Consider the following 14155-nt stretch of genomic DNA (forward strand, 5'->3'; position numbering starts at 1 on the left):
GGGGCCTCCCCATTAGATTAGAAGCTCCCGGGGGAGGGGGGGCATTCCTCTAGCCTGGGCTCTGCACACAGTAGGTGCTTAACAGAAATGGAATCGAACAGGCCTGGAGAGCCTTTGTCTAGGCTCGGTCCCTTCCTACCTCGGAGCCTCAGCGTCTTTCTCTGAAATGGGAAGGATGACCTTTCTGTTGTCCCCTGCACAGAGCTGGTGGGACGAAGCCCCACACAAATGGGAAGTATTCTGCTCAGTGGCCAGATCAGGAGCACAGAAAACCCCCGCCACCTCAGCTGATGGTGGGCAAGGGATGGGGACTGAAGGCGCTCCCAAAAGAGTCTGCTCTCATCATTGTTGGGAGCCGTTCAGGAAGAGATATAAGCAGTGTGTATGTGTGTGTGTGTGTGTGTGTGTGTGTGTGTGTGTAGTGTGTGTGTGTGTGTGTGCATGTGTGTGGTGTGTATTTGTATGTGTGATACGTGTGTGGTATGTTTATGTGTGTGGCATGTGTATGCGTGCCTGTGTGTGGTACGTATATGTGTGTGGTATGTGTGTGTGTAATATATGCGGTGTGTGTATGTGCGTGTGTTTGTAAGTGTGATATGTGTATACCGTGTGCATGTGTGGTATGTATATGTGTGCCTGTGTGTGGTATGTATGGGTGTGTGTGTGTATGTGCATGTGTGTATAATATGTGCGGTGTGTGTGGTGTGTATGGGTGTGCTCCTCACGTAGACCAGTTCCAGGAGAATCTGCTTCTTTCCCTCTCATTCGTCTGGCTCATCCTTGCCCTCCTGGCCATCCGATAAGGGGATGCAGAGGAAGTTCCCAGAGCCAAAGGTGACAGAAAATGTGAACTGTCGCAAACCCTTTCAAGTCAGACTGGAGCACTTAGTGGGGCTTGACCACCCAGAGGCAGAGTCAGGGGCCAGGGCAGCAGGCGGCAGGCCCACAAGTCAGCTCCTCCTCCTACCAGCCGGGCTCACGGGGCCAGCAAAACGTAAGTGGCTCAGCAGATTCCCAGTGTCTGTCTGGTAGCTGATGGTGCCTGAAGAGAAATGTCTGCATCTGAGGACTCACAACTGCCTGGGCTGCCCTTCCACACTCCTTCCCTCCTGGAACTGCTCCAAGGCCTGCCTAACTGCTCCTTTTCTGTGTCTCGTGTCAACAAACAGAAGGAAACTTGACTGACCATATGAATACACACACACAACCCTCAGAGTTCAGGCTCTTGTCATCTCTCCCTTGGACTGTTGCGATAGCAATGACAGTAGTTAACACTTACAATGTACTAGAAAAATATTATCTCACCCTGCCAAGACAGACACAGGAACTACATGAACATAAACTTAAAACACTCTTTATACAGATAAAGTCAGATGTAAACAACTGGAAAAATATTCATTGTTCATGGGCAGGTAAAGCCAACATAATAAAAAAAAACGACAACCTAACTAAACTGTTTGTTCAATGCCATCCTAATTAAATTACTAAAATTGTTTTATTAAATTAGAAAAAAAACAACAAAATTCACTTGAAAGGACAAAAGGTCAAGAATTTCAAAGAAACTAGGGAAAAATGTAAAAGGAGACACAGCAGTACCAGACTTTACAGCCTCGAGGCCACATGTGGCTTTCTAGGTCCTTGAGTGCCACCTTTTGACTGAGGCCAAGTTTTACAGAACAAATCTTTTATTAAGGGAATTTGTTCTATGAAGTTTGTATTCAGTCAAAGGGCAGCACTTGAGGACCTAGAGGGCCACATGTGGCCTTGAGGATACAGATTCCCCATCCCTGCACTTAAACTGTATTATAAGGAGAGAACACTGCTGAAGTGCAAAATGGATAATTTTTATTATATTAAATTAAAAATTTCTTGTATAAATAAAACCAATGTAGCCAAGATTAGAAGGAAAGCAGAAAATTGGGAAAAAACTTTCATCTCACAATTCTCTTGGCCACGATATGGCTGTAATGGAATACTGCCGTGATATAAGAAATGATGAGCTGGCTGATATAGAAAACACGCAAAGCCTTGGGACTACGAGGGAAGATGCTGTCCACCTTCAGAGAAAGAACCGACCAACAGAAACTTGCACGTGCGGTCGTGCGCCTGCTTATCGATGTGTATGTGAGTGTGCATGTGTGTTCCCATTTAATCGTGGCCTTCTCTGAGGCAGGGACGGACGGCAGGGGGGAGCAGGGAAGGAGGAAAACAAAGGACACGGCAGAGAACACGAGAAGACCAAGAAGGACGCACAGAAAAGCTGGGCTGCTGTGAAAACAACGTGTCAGATTTATTCCATAGGGTTTTGAGAAATGGAAATTTACTGTTTTATACTGAATCCTGTCTTAAGTTCCGCTGTGAACATGGAAATCTTTTTTTTCTTCTCATTTTGTAGGTTAAGTTTAAAATGAATAAAAATACAACGAAAACATTATCTCATCTGATCCTCACTAGAACCCTGCCGGGTAGGTGCTACTATTATCCCCATTTCACAGAAGAGGAAACTGAAGTAAATAGAGGTTTAAGTGACTTGCTCAGGATCAAAGCACTATATGAGGTAGGATTCAAGCTCAGCTCTTCCTGACTACAGGCTCTATGCTCTGGCCACAGCGCCACCTAGCTGCCTCTAGCTGCAATGGCCTCCTAGTAGTTCTGGCCCAGGTCACATCTCCTGGTAATCTGACCCAAACTCTAACTGGATGTCAAATGTACTCAGGCACTAACACTCAGGTCTGAATCGAACAAAAACTCCTCCGGCACCGGCAGTTTTATCTAAGCCGGCCGGTCCTTCCTATCTGTCCCGTCTTTACACCTACGGCCCTCCATGAATTCTATGGACCAGCCACACTAAGCTCCCTGGTACTTCTCCCCCACAACGCTCATCTCTCACCTCCAGACCTTTGCACCGATGTCTCCCATGCCTGGAAGGCTCTCCTTTGGGAGGCCTGGCTTTCTTCAGGTGGGGGCTCAAAAGCTCCCTTCTGCAGGGGGACTATTCTAGCCCTTCCAGCCGCTAGGTCTTCTTCCTCTAAGGTTAGCACAATACAGCAGGGTCTGCACTGGAGCGCAGACCATGCTGCCTTCTCCCTAAAACGCAGGCAGGGCAGGGGCTCAGGGTCCCAGGCACTGCCGTGATGAACTTCTGCATCACCCAGGCCAGCCTTTTGGACTCAGGAATCTACTCTTAACAACGAGAGAGTTCCCCAAAGAGCTTCTGTTCACGTGGGCTGCACCCCACAGATTACTGAGCCAGAACCACTAGACATCCCAGACTCGGGCTTGGCTCCCGACAGCTGGTGTTCATCAGCAGGACCGGATCAGGGACCACCTGGTTACTGCGGCTGAAGCAGGAGTGCAGTGATGTGGAACAGCCACTGAACAAGAAGGCTGTCTGGGGCAGCCGATGTCCTGGTTATGGGGCCCTTGGGGGTGCCTGTCTGTGGGAGCAAATGTAATGGGGTTCAGTTGGTTCAATGGAGGCACCAAGGATGTCTCCAGAAATGAGCCAAATTGGGGTGCAGATACTGAGGATGACAAGCTTGTGCTAATGATCCTAGAAAAGAGGGACAATCAGCCTAAGAAAGATGAAAGGATCTTGTGCCATCTGGTGCCCACGGACAGAGCTCTTGTCTTCTGAGGCCTGGGTTTCAAAGGCAGACTTACTCATGAACTTAGGAACATGTCACCCAAGTAAAAAGAGCCATGCTGATGGGGGCGTGGACTGACAGTCTTCGGATGGAAGAATGGTCTCCAACCCAGAGGTCTGGATGGGAAACGTGTTGAATCCGCTGAGATCAAGGCTATAACAGAAGAGAATGGAGCAGGAGTGAGGAGAACTGGGCACAGGCCACGGAGATACGCAAACCTTGGGCCCATTCTTTTCCTGCCCTCTGGAGGGCAGGTGGAGCCCCAGGGGATTTGCCCCCAAGAAACCAGGGAAGCTGAAGAATTTCAATTAACCACCGGACAGGCACTAGAACACAGGTCACTGAAGGCAAGGTCTGACGGGAGCAATACAGATTCCTCCAGGCTCTTGAGGACCGTAGGCCAGTTAAAGCAACAGAAGCTCCAGAGAGGGACTGCCCTTTGTCCCTTTTCAGGTGGTTAAGATGGCTAACTCTAGTACTTGGCACTGTAAAGGTTAATTCCTTCTGAAGCTACCTCCTAATGGACGGACAGCCACAAAAAGGGGTAAGATTCCTAAGAGATGGATCTGGTTGACTGTTCCTCTCCCACCTCCAGTCAGGGGCAATAAGATTCTACTTTCTGGGTGAAGCCCCCGCTGTGGGGGAATGAAGGAGGCTGAGTGGGAGATCTGCCAGTAACACTGACATCCAGGCTGGTGGAAGAAGGTACTGCACCCACTTGCTCTTCTGGGTGAGCAGAGAGCACCAGGGCCCATAATGAGCTTCCTGATGCCTAAACCACGGGTCCCTAAGCAGACAGGTGATCAGACGATGGAAGCACTACCATAATGGTGACTGGGTAGTTAAGGGCCTTTCAGCCCCACCCAAGCCTATGGCCTCACCTAAGGCCCCGCCTGGGACATCACACCAATGACAGGCTCCCTGAGGATTTGGGGGCAGACCATGGAGGGATGAGGCATCATGAGCTCTCTATGTCAGTCACTGCAGGCAGGGTCAAATGGAAACCCTTGGAGTTGCCTGAGACATCCCAAGTAGTTAACACCAAAGAAACCCAGGTCCCAGGAAGAGGAACTACTGGAGATGAGGTGCCATGGGACTCTGCCATGCCAGTTCATCTTACAAGACCCCGCATGGCCCTTCCTGACCTTATCTGTTGTGCTCTAGTATTGTCAACCAAGCTAAGGTCCATCCACAAAAACGATGGCCCGGGAAAGTTGGGGGCAGAATCTAGAACACTGCTGCCGTCCTTTCCCAGGACCACCGGGAGCCACGGTCTCATAGGGCAGTGGTTTCCAAGGGTGACATTGATGGTTACCACTATACAAATGACCTACAGATGACCACATGAGACCAGAGGGGCAGAGGCCCTGGTGAAAACCCCAGGGGCTAATCTATTCAGCTACACAGGAGATGAGGAGAGCCAGAAGGAGTCCAGAAGCTACAGGAAGCACTGGCAGGAGATCCCAGCGGCTGCACGCGCCTCTGCAGTGGGCAGTACCATGGGCACTGGCTGTGGGTGGCATTATTGGTACCGTCAATAAGCAGGTCGTGATTCCAGAGGCTGAGACCTCAAGCCCAGAGAGGGGCCCTCCACCTCTGCCAGCCCAGTGAGTCCTGACCCAACACTGGTGGGTCCACAGAGAGACAGAAGTGGAAGAGCCCTGGGTGATGGGATGTCCTGCCAGGCACTGCCAGTGGCCAGCACATGACAGAGCTTGGAGGGATCAGGCACGCAAGACCTTTATTTATACTGATTTCACAGGTCTGGCTGAGTGGTGTGGCCTGGACGGAACAAGATTGGAAGACCAATGGAGGAATTTCTCCGTCTTCTCCTACATCAAGTTGTTGCCAGGGCACACCAGTATCTGAGACACCAGGTGCTCCTGGTCGTCCTGAACAACCAGCTGGATGCCCTTGAGAGTGTGTGCCCACTGCCAACATGGAAACAGAATCCACGATGCCATGCTGTAGCAGGATGGGATCCTGTGATCCCACTAAGCATAAGAGAGCCACTTCTACCCAACAGGACTCCTCATGCCAATGACAAAACCCAGCATGCCGTGATCTTGTAATGGCAGCTTCTTCACTGTGCCCTGGCCACCAAGGGCAGGTGCCCCACCTCCGAGAAGCCATGTCTATGATAAATCAGTGCCTCCTTCATAGGAAGACTTCCCTGATAAGGACACAGTGGCAGCAGACCCTCTCAACCCTTATTTCATCCCCTGCTTAGCTTGCCCAGGCCTCGAAATCTCTGCCCCTCTCAGGGGGCTCCATCCCCTCTGGGGAAATGGATCTATCAGGAGGTCTCCCTTTCCACAGGATGGTTCAGACAACTCCTTTCCAAAAAGGACCTGGAGGACCACAGGATGGAACTGTTGTGAAAGGGGTGAGATGTCTCTGTATAATTATGGTGAACATGAAATTACCTGCACCAAAGGGGACCTCTTGGATGACTCGATGGCAGGCCCGAGTCCCTGGATGAAGGTGAGGAAGAATCCTCTTCCAGGCCCTGGAGAAAAAGACAGCCCCTCAGCAGAGGTCTCTAAAGGAGCAAAGGTTTGATGACGTCCTTCAACAGGGCTCCCAGGGACCAAGAATTCAAGGCTGCTGGGCAGCGAAACATGAGTGGGTCTCAGTATGGTCCCTGGCGTCAGGACATACTGCCCTCAGGCGTGCAGTGACCTCTCAGCTACGTTCCTTAAGAGGACTCTGACCAAGAGGAGGCCTAGTGACTGTCCTGGAAGTGTCCTCACAAGCTGCGACTCCGAGGTCCCTGGGGCTACAATTGCTTACTGTCACCTCTCTGCACTGTGAAGGTGGCCCTTACTGTGACCCAGCACACGGGAGATCCGGGGAGGCCAAGCCTGGGATTTCTGACCCGTCCCATCCTGAACTTCTGAACATTCTGCATTTGCCTCTTTGCAGGACTTTCTGTTTTCAATTTTCTTTTTCCTCCACTAAATCACTTCTCCTGGGCCACCTCTGCCAGGCTTTTCCTATCCCTGAGGGGAGAAACCTGTAATGATGGCCCTAAAGGTCATGGGTCCCCCAGGAGATCCAGAGACTCACAATGAGAGTGATGCCTACTAGGGCTGGGCCACCCCAATGGGCTAGTTTTTCCTTAAAAGGCAAGGAAATGGGGGGGGCGGCACAGCTAGATGGCCCAGTGGATAGAGCACCAGCCCTGGAATCAAGAGGACCTGAGTTCAGATCTGGTCTCAGACACTTGACACGTACTAGCTGTGTGACCCTGGGCAAGTCACTTAACCCTGACTACCTCGCCAAAAAAGGCAAAAACAGAAGGCAAGGAAATGGTCTGGAGGCTTAATTTTGGCTTCCATATCAAGTAGGGAATATGGAGCCCTCAAAGAGGCAGGGCCACTCAGAGGAGGCATCACTCCCTGCTACAGATGTCCCCACTTTTCTTAAAGAACTGTCTTCCATAGGTCATCACAAACTCCAATGGATCAACGCTGCAGGTGACTTCAGGCAAAGAGCAGAACCGTAGTGGAAGGAAGTGGGCTGCTCCAAGATACCAAGGGTGACCTGCCAGACGGGCAGAACACAAGGTATCCATGTCTAATTAGAAATTATGGAGCTCTGATTACAAGAAAGCTGTCAGGCACGGTGGTCCATCAGCATCACAAGAGAGGAAACGCTCAATGTTGAGGCCGATGTGAGAAGACAGGCAAACTAGTACATTGTTGGTGGAGCTGTGACTGACCTAATTCTTACAAAACTTCAGTGAGAATTCCATTCTAAAAGTCACTAAATGGTATGTGCTCTTGTAGAATCAAAGACTTGAGCTCGAAGGGACCTTAGAGGCCATCTAGTTCGCTTCCCTGATAAGTGCACTTACCAGGACTTTGAGATAAGTGATTTGCATAGGGTCACACAGCTCATAGGTGTCTGTGTTAGAATCTGAACTCAAGCCTTCCTGACTCTAAGCCCCAGTGTTCTATTCACTGCACTACCTAGCTGACTGTCACTACTGGGCATCTCCCCCAAGGAGCTCAAAGACAAAGGGTACGATAATTTTTTGTAGGAGCAAAGACCCGGAAGGAATGTAGGTGCTCACCGATTAGGGGGATGACTGAATGAATTGTGGCATAGGAATGGAATGAGATATTACTGTATGGGAAAGAATGAACTGGAATAATTCAGAGAACCTCCAGAAAAGTTGTCTGCACTGATGCACAGCAAAGTAGGCGGAACCAGGAGAACATTTACATAAGGACCACAATAACCTAAGTAAAAGAAAACAATACTGAGAAGACTTCAGAATTCTGATCAAGGCAGTGCCCAACCATGACTGCTGGGGATGGATGCTGGCCCATGCTCACGGGTGTGTTACAAGTGTGAAAGGAGGCACGACTTTCCAGGTGTGGCCAGCGTGTTGAGGTTTTCCTCGCCTGTACTTGTCTGTTACAATGGAGTTTCTATTGGTCTTGGGGGGTGGGGGTGGAGGGTACCATTGGGAAGTGAAAGTTAAGTTAAAAACATCCTTAAAATATGAAAAAAAACCCTAAAGGATAATAGATGAATAGGGAATGTTGGAAGACCTGGAGGAAAGTCTCCAGCTCCTCTGAGAAATTCCTGGGAAGAGTCAGAGATGCTTAGGAATGAGAATCACATGGAATGAGAAGCTGGGGGTGGGGGAAGAATCGGTGTGAGCTGCTTTGCATAGGGCAGAGTCCAGATGATGCTCTGCAGGGGACAGCAGGAAACCAAGCTGGATCTCACCAAGGTGGATCTCTAGCAGCACCTTCAGAGATCTCAACCTGCTCCCTGCCCACACAAGCCCAAGTCTTCAACACCCATACTCCTAAAGGAGATGTTCAAGTGCTGTCAATCAAAGGACATGAAGCACTCAGAAGAGCCCCAATGGCAAAAGTCCCAAAGGGAAGTAAAGAGACCTCCAAGTCGGCCTCCATGCTGTTCCTTATACAGGATGTTCCAACTGCCATGGACCTCATCAACTCGCCTTTGCACCAGCTGTGCCCCCCGCCTAGCACGCCATCTCTCCCCAGCTCTGCTTCTTAGAATGTCCAATCTGCTTCAAAGCTCAGCTCAAGCGTCACCTCGGACAAGAGCTGTCCTCGGTACCAGTGCCCTCCCTGGGAAATCTGCCTGTACAATCCTTCTGCCAACAACCTCCAAGAAAGCAGAGTCCTCAAGGTCAGGGGTTTTTCACTTTTTCCTTTGTTTTCAATCAATCAATTGGCATTTACTGTCTAAGGCAAGAGATAACAAGCCCCTGCCTCACAGAAACCTGCATTCCAATGGAGAAACAACATCGATCAGTGGACATAGAGAATATATACAAAAGGAACATGGGGGAGTTTAGGAAGGAGGGCATTGGCAGCTGGGGGATCAGGAAAGGTTCTGTGTACAAGGTGAGGCTCCAGCTGTAATTGGAAGGAAACTGAGGATCCTAAGAAAGGCCTTGACATAATGCCTGGCAGCTGGGAAGCCCTTGGTAGAGACTTGTGGAACTGCTCCCCTCTCCAAGCCCACAGACCCTCTCCTGGGACAAAGAAAAGCAGTTCAGCAAACCCAAGGGCCACCATTCTGCCTCTGTAGCCCGCCACCCTTCCGGGGGGGTGGTGGTCCTGTGCTTTCTTATTTGTCCTTCAGGTCCAAGGCTGGTCACTGAAATAAGTCTGGGTCTGACTCTGCCTTCACAGAGGAAAAGAGAATGTTCTGCAGAGACAGGATCACAGCACCCCGTGGAGGGCAGTGGGGCACAGAGGAAGGGACTGAACACCAGGGGAGAGCAAGAATTTGCCCCAAGCTCCTGGGGTTGGTCACAGGTCAGGGTGCAGTAGACCCCAGATCTCTGTCTGGACTCCCTGTCCAGGGCACCTTCTTCTCACTGCTTTTTGTAGCTGCCGGTGCCCCCAGGGCTCTAGCACAGCAGCCGTGATGAGGTGAACTGAACTACAAGAAGAGGAGGAAGGCCCCAGGAACTTCTCCCAGGTAGAGGATTCTGTGTCTGAAGTGCCAGCTAGCAGCAGAGCTGGAGCCCTTTGGAGCCCCAGCTTGGGGGAGAGTGAGCAGGTCCCAGGTGCAGAGCAGAGTGCAGCTTCAGAAAGGATCTTCTGAGGAAAGTGAGTGAACATTGGGAGGAGGGAGCTCACGGGAACACACAAAGCCAGGCTCTTCTAGAAGAAAAGCACTCTAATGAGATTTCTGTGCTCATCCTCCTCCCTCCCAAGTCCAGAAGGGAAAATTTTCTAGCATTCAATAAAAGAACCAGTTCATCTCTTGGGCCTTTTATGAACATTTCTGTAGACAATCAGCAACGAGCATTTCTGAGGGGCCCGCTACTGCCAGGAAGGAGGGAACACAAAGAAAACCAGAGAGACAATCAGTGCTTGAAAGGCGCTTACAATGCTGCTCCCGGGCCCACTCTTCATTTACAGACAGGAAAACCAGGCGGGGCAGAAATAAGCCCAGGGCCAGAGGTGGCAGGGAGCCCAAGTGTCCAGAGTCAAGCTTCTGGGATTCCCAGGTCAGCACTCTCCCCATGACATCATGTTAGCAGATGAGCAAACCAAGGCAGACAGTCCCAAAGCCTGGCTGCTCTGGTGGGAAGGCTTGCCCAGGGGGAAATGTCTACAGCTCAGCCCCTAGGCATAGCTGGGAGAGAGGGTGAAAGGTTGGAGGCTTGGGGGGAGCCCAAGGGCCACCCCTCCAGCCAGTTTTCACCTAGCTCCCTCCTTTCTTCCTCAGGGCAGCCCAGGCCCCTCTGGGAACAGCTCTAAAGGTTAAGAAGGTTTTCTAGACCTTCTGCCTGAAGTACTGGCAGCTTCCTGCTACTGCTCCTGATCCTCCTTCTGGAGCAAAGAGAAGAAGGGTATTTTAGTTTTTGGATGACTGCCCTTCAAATCCTTGAAGACAGCTTCTACTCCTCAATCTCCCTGTCTCCTCGAGGCCAAAACATTCTCAGTTCCTTCAATCAGTCCTCACAGACCCTCTCTAGTCCCTTCACCCTCTGGCTCTACCAAGCTGGGTGATTTTGGGGACATCACTCTTTGAAGCTCACTCTCCCTATCCAAAAAATGGGGGAACTGAAGGTTCTTCCATTTCTAAGACCCTCAGGCTGACACTGATGCTACCCAGTGATGCCCCAATCCCACCCAACCAAACATTCACTTAAAAACCAGACACCGGAGGGCAGAGTTCACTTCTCCCTCAGCACCCCCCATCAGGTCTCTCCCACTACACAGAGGGCCTGGTGGCCTAGGCACTGACTCTGGGATCTAGCCTGGATCTGAACCCCTGCCCAGCAACTTTGCACCCATGAGACTGTCCCCTCCTCCCCCAGTGCTCAGAACTCGTCCAGGCCAAGGCATATGTTGGGGTGGGGGGGGGGCTCATCCCTCAAAGTCTAAGACTTTGTGATTCATCTTCGGTGGCAACTGGGAGGGGGAAAAGAAAGGGAGGGAGGAGCAGAGAGAGGCGAAGACGAGAGGAGGGAGGGAGGAGAGTGGAGGGAAAGGAGGGAGAAGAGAGAGAAGGAGAGAAAAGTAAAGTATCTGTCAAAGAGAAGCTACAACAGTTATGTTGGCAATGTTCAAGACAACTTTTTGGTCAAAAAACCAAAAGATGTACATTTTCAAATATTTCTTGATGGTTTTAATGAGATGGAGGAAGGAGAGGGAAGAAAGGAAGAGGGAAAGGGGACAGGAAAGGAGGAAAAGAGGAAGGAAGGGGATGAGAAGGGAGAGGAGAAGGGAGAAAAACGGGAGAGGAAGAGAGAATAGAAAGAGAAAGGAGGAGGATGGAGAGGAAAAGGAGGAAGAGGAAGGCAGACAAGAGGACAGAGAGGAGGAAGAGGAGAGAGAACAAGAGAAGTGAAAGGGGAAGAGGCAGGAGGAAGAGAGAAAAAAGAGGAGGAAGGAGAGGGAGGAAAAAGAGAGAAAAAGGATGGAGAGGAAAGGAGAAGGGAGAGAAAAGAGAAAGAGGAGGGAGAGGGACGAAAGAAAAAAAGAAAGGAAGAAGAGAATGGAGAGGAAAAGGGGAGGGGGGACAGGGGAAGAGGAGGAAGGCAGAGACAAGGAGGAGGGATGGAGAGGGACGCAAGGGAAAGGAGGAAGAGGAAAAGGGGAGAAAAAAAGAAGGAAAGAGGAGGGAAAGAAGAAAACTTCGGAAGCCGCCCCCCCCCCCCGCCGCGGCCGGGTCCCCTCCCCGCACCGCCCTCCTCCCCCGCGGCCGGGCCCTCTCCCCGCACCGCCTCCCCTCTCCCCGGTGACCTGGCATCCCGCTCCGGCAGGGCTGGGCGCCCACGGCTCGACCACAGCAGCTTACCTCGGCGACAGCCCGCGGAAAACCCAGGCCCGGGCCGCCCTCAATCCCGGGCCGCCCAGAGAGGATGCAAACACACCAGCAGACGCTGCCGCCTGGTAACCAACCTCCCCGCCCCTTTCCGGACGGAAGTGCAAACTGAAGACTCTCCACTTCCGGCCGGGCGGGGGCGGGGGGGGAGAGAAGCGCTGGCGACCCGGGACGTACCAACCGCGTCTCCGGACCCCGGCCGTCTCCACGCAGGTCACCTCTACGCAGGCGACCGGCGAATTCTTTAGGACCTTACTGGGAGCGTGTTGCCATGAGGAATTTGGGAAATCAGAAGTTTGTTGTGGAAGAAAGCTCTGGCTCTGTGGGCGCGGGCTCCCCCGTTTTTCGGTCAAATATGGTATATTCCCAACGCCCCCTCCGGCCTAGAGAGCTCCGGCCCCGCCCGCCTCCTACACTTTGGCCTGTACCATTGGTGGGGGTGAGAGATCAAAGAGATCGATTTTAGAGGGCCGAGGGGACTAAATCTAGGAGAGACACAGCAAGGAGCCACACCCCTAGAAACACCAACACAAACCCTGAGCACCACATGACGTCCGAGGGACACCTTGGCCCCTGGCGCTGAGAATTAAGTTCTTGATCAGAAGCACCCCTGCTCTAGTCCGTACCGAAAGAGATCCTCGTGGCTCCCTCTGATTCGTCAGCTGGAAGGCACGCCGACCTACAGGAAAAGCGCTCATTGCTGCTAAGCGGACTGGATCCTTACAGCCAACCGGGCTGCGGAGGGCGGGGAGAAGGGTGTGACTTTAGTTTAGGCTCTTCTGGCTGAGCCTCTGTGGGGTGTGGCGGGAGACCTGGAAAGTAAAGAAGGCGCGGAATTGCGAAACGCTAATTGAAGAAGTGGCCATTAATCCGGGCCTGCGTCAGGGGGCGGGTCTGTTAGCTTTGATGAGCCCTCCAGGAAAGCACTGCTCTAGGCTAGGAGGTTAGGACGCAGGTCAAGGTGCATGGGTGCCGCTATCCCAGCACTCCTGCTTGCTGAGACCTTGCACCTCTCTTTGTGCCCAGGCCCTCCGCGGCGTGTTTCTTTCCCTGTCTCTGCCTCTTACCTCCCCAAAGTCCTTCCCGCTGGGAGACGGGAGGTAGAGAGGCTGGGACATCTGTCAATTACTGAGGACCTACTACGTGTTACCAAACCCAAGTGAGACAGTCTACCCCCTGGGACCTTCCATTCTAGTGGGGGAGACGCTGCATATCCGGCCCAAGATTGCAGGAAAGCAATGTAACCTCGGAGGGAAAAGCTTTAGTTTGTTACTTTCTGCGGCCCTCCTCCCCGGGGGTCCTTCCCCTCCAGCTCTTGGGCAGTCCCTCCCTCCTGACCCGACCCTGACCTCCCTGGCTGCCCAGTGCTAGCAGCGGGATCCTGCCCAGGGCTATCGAGTGGATGCTGGTTACAAGCTGGATTCACTGCTCCCCCCCTGCAGGGCTCACCTTCTCTGTCTGGATCCCCGCTGCTCGGGTGTAGCAATAAGGCTACCGTGAAACCATGGAAAGGGGCACTGGGAGAGGTGGGGAAGACTGAGGCGGCTGCTGCCTGGTGCAAAGCGGGAAGCCCCATTCACTTAGTGTCTTGTGAGTTGGCACAAACACTTGACATTCAAAAGCTCCTGGTGACATCAGAGTTGGGAGAGGGTACCTGGACCAGATGTTGCCCTGCAGAGGCTTTATCTATCCCTCAAGCAATTAGAAGCCTGAATGCTCGGAGAACAAAGGGAAAGGTTTGCTCAAGTATGAACAGCAGGCTCAGATAGTGCTGTTGGGCCTTCCCCCCCAGGTGTGGCAGTGCCCTGACTTGGGGATCTTCTGGATACGCACCCCCCTCCCAAGGGAAGAAGGGCTTGACATCTGGACTGATTATATCACTGAAGCCTGTGGTTCTGGCCAGCAAGTGATCTAGGTTCTGAATGGTGGGAGCTTATAGAAGCTGTATGGGACAGCTACCCCAACCCAAATTAAACTCAGAGACTTCTCAAGGTGGAAAGCAAAGGTTACCTTTATTACAATCTCCCGAGGTGGCTGTTTGCTCCTCCTATACACTGGAGAGAGAGAGACCAAGTAACAGGGGCCGCCTTATGAAAGCAAATCTCCGCCCACCACGAAAACAAGCCTCCACCCACAAGTTTCCACCCACCACTATCCCTTACCTGCTT

The 14155-nt window shown here is 51.9% G+C and overlaps 2 long non-coding RNA genes across 2 annotated transcripts; both read right to left on the bottom strand.

The window, feature by feature from the left end:
* Positions 1-2266: 2266 nt before the first annotated feature.
* LOC144455283 (uncharacterized) lies at positions 2267-12815 on the bottom strand. Its single transcript, XR_013484012.1, has 4 exons — positions 12614-12815; positions 6074-6156; positions 3664-3800; positions 2267-3437 (listed from the first exon to the last, which is right to left on the bottom strand). It is a non-coding gene; the product is annotated as an uncharacterized LOC144455283 (long non-coding RNA).
* LOC144455286 (uncharacterized) lies at positions 8827-12607 on the bottom strand. The gene is made up of 2 exons (XR_013484014.1): positions 11961-12607; positions 8827-9811 (listed from the first exon to the last, which is right to left on the bottom strand). It is a non-coding gene; the product is annotated as an uncharacterized LOC144455286 (long non-coding RNA).
* Positions 12816-14155: the final 1340 nt, after the last annotated feature.

Source organism: Phascolarctos cinereus, unplaced genomic scaffold (genome assembly GCF_003287225.1).
Source record: "Phascolarctos cinereus isolate Bilbo 61053 unplaced genomic scaffold, phaCin_HiC Scaffold_9;HRSCAF=440, whole genome shotgun sequence".
Lineage (NCBI taxonomy): Eukaryota > Metazoa > Chordata > Mammalia > Diprotodontia > Phascolarctidae > Phascolarctos > Phascolarctos cinereus.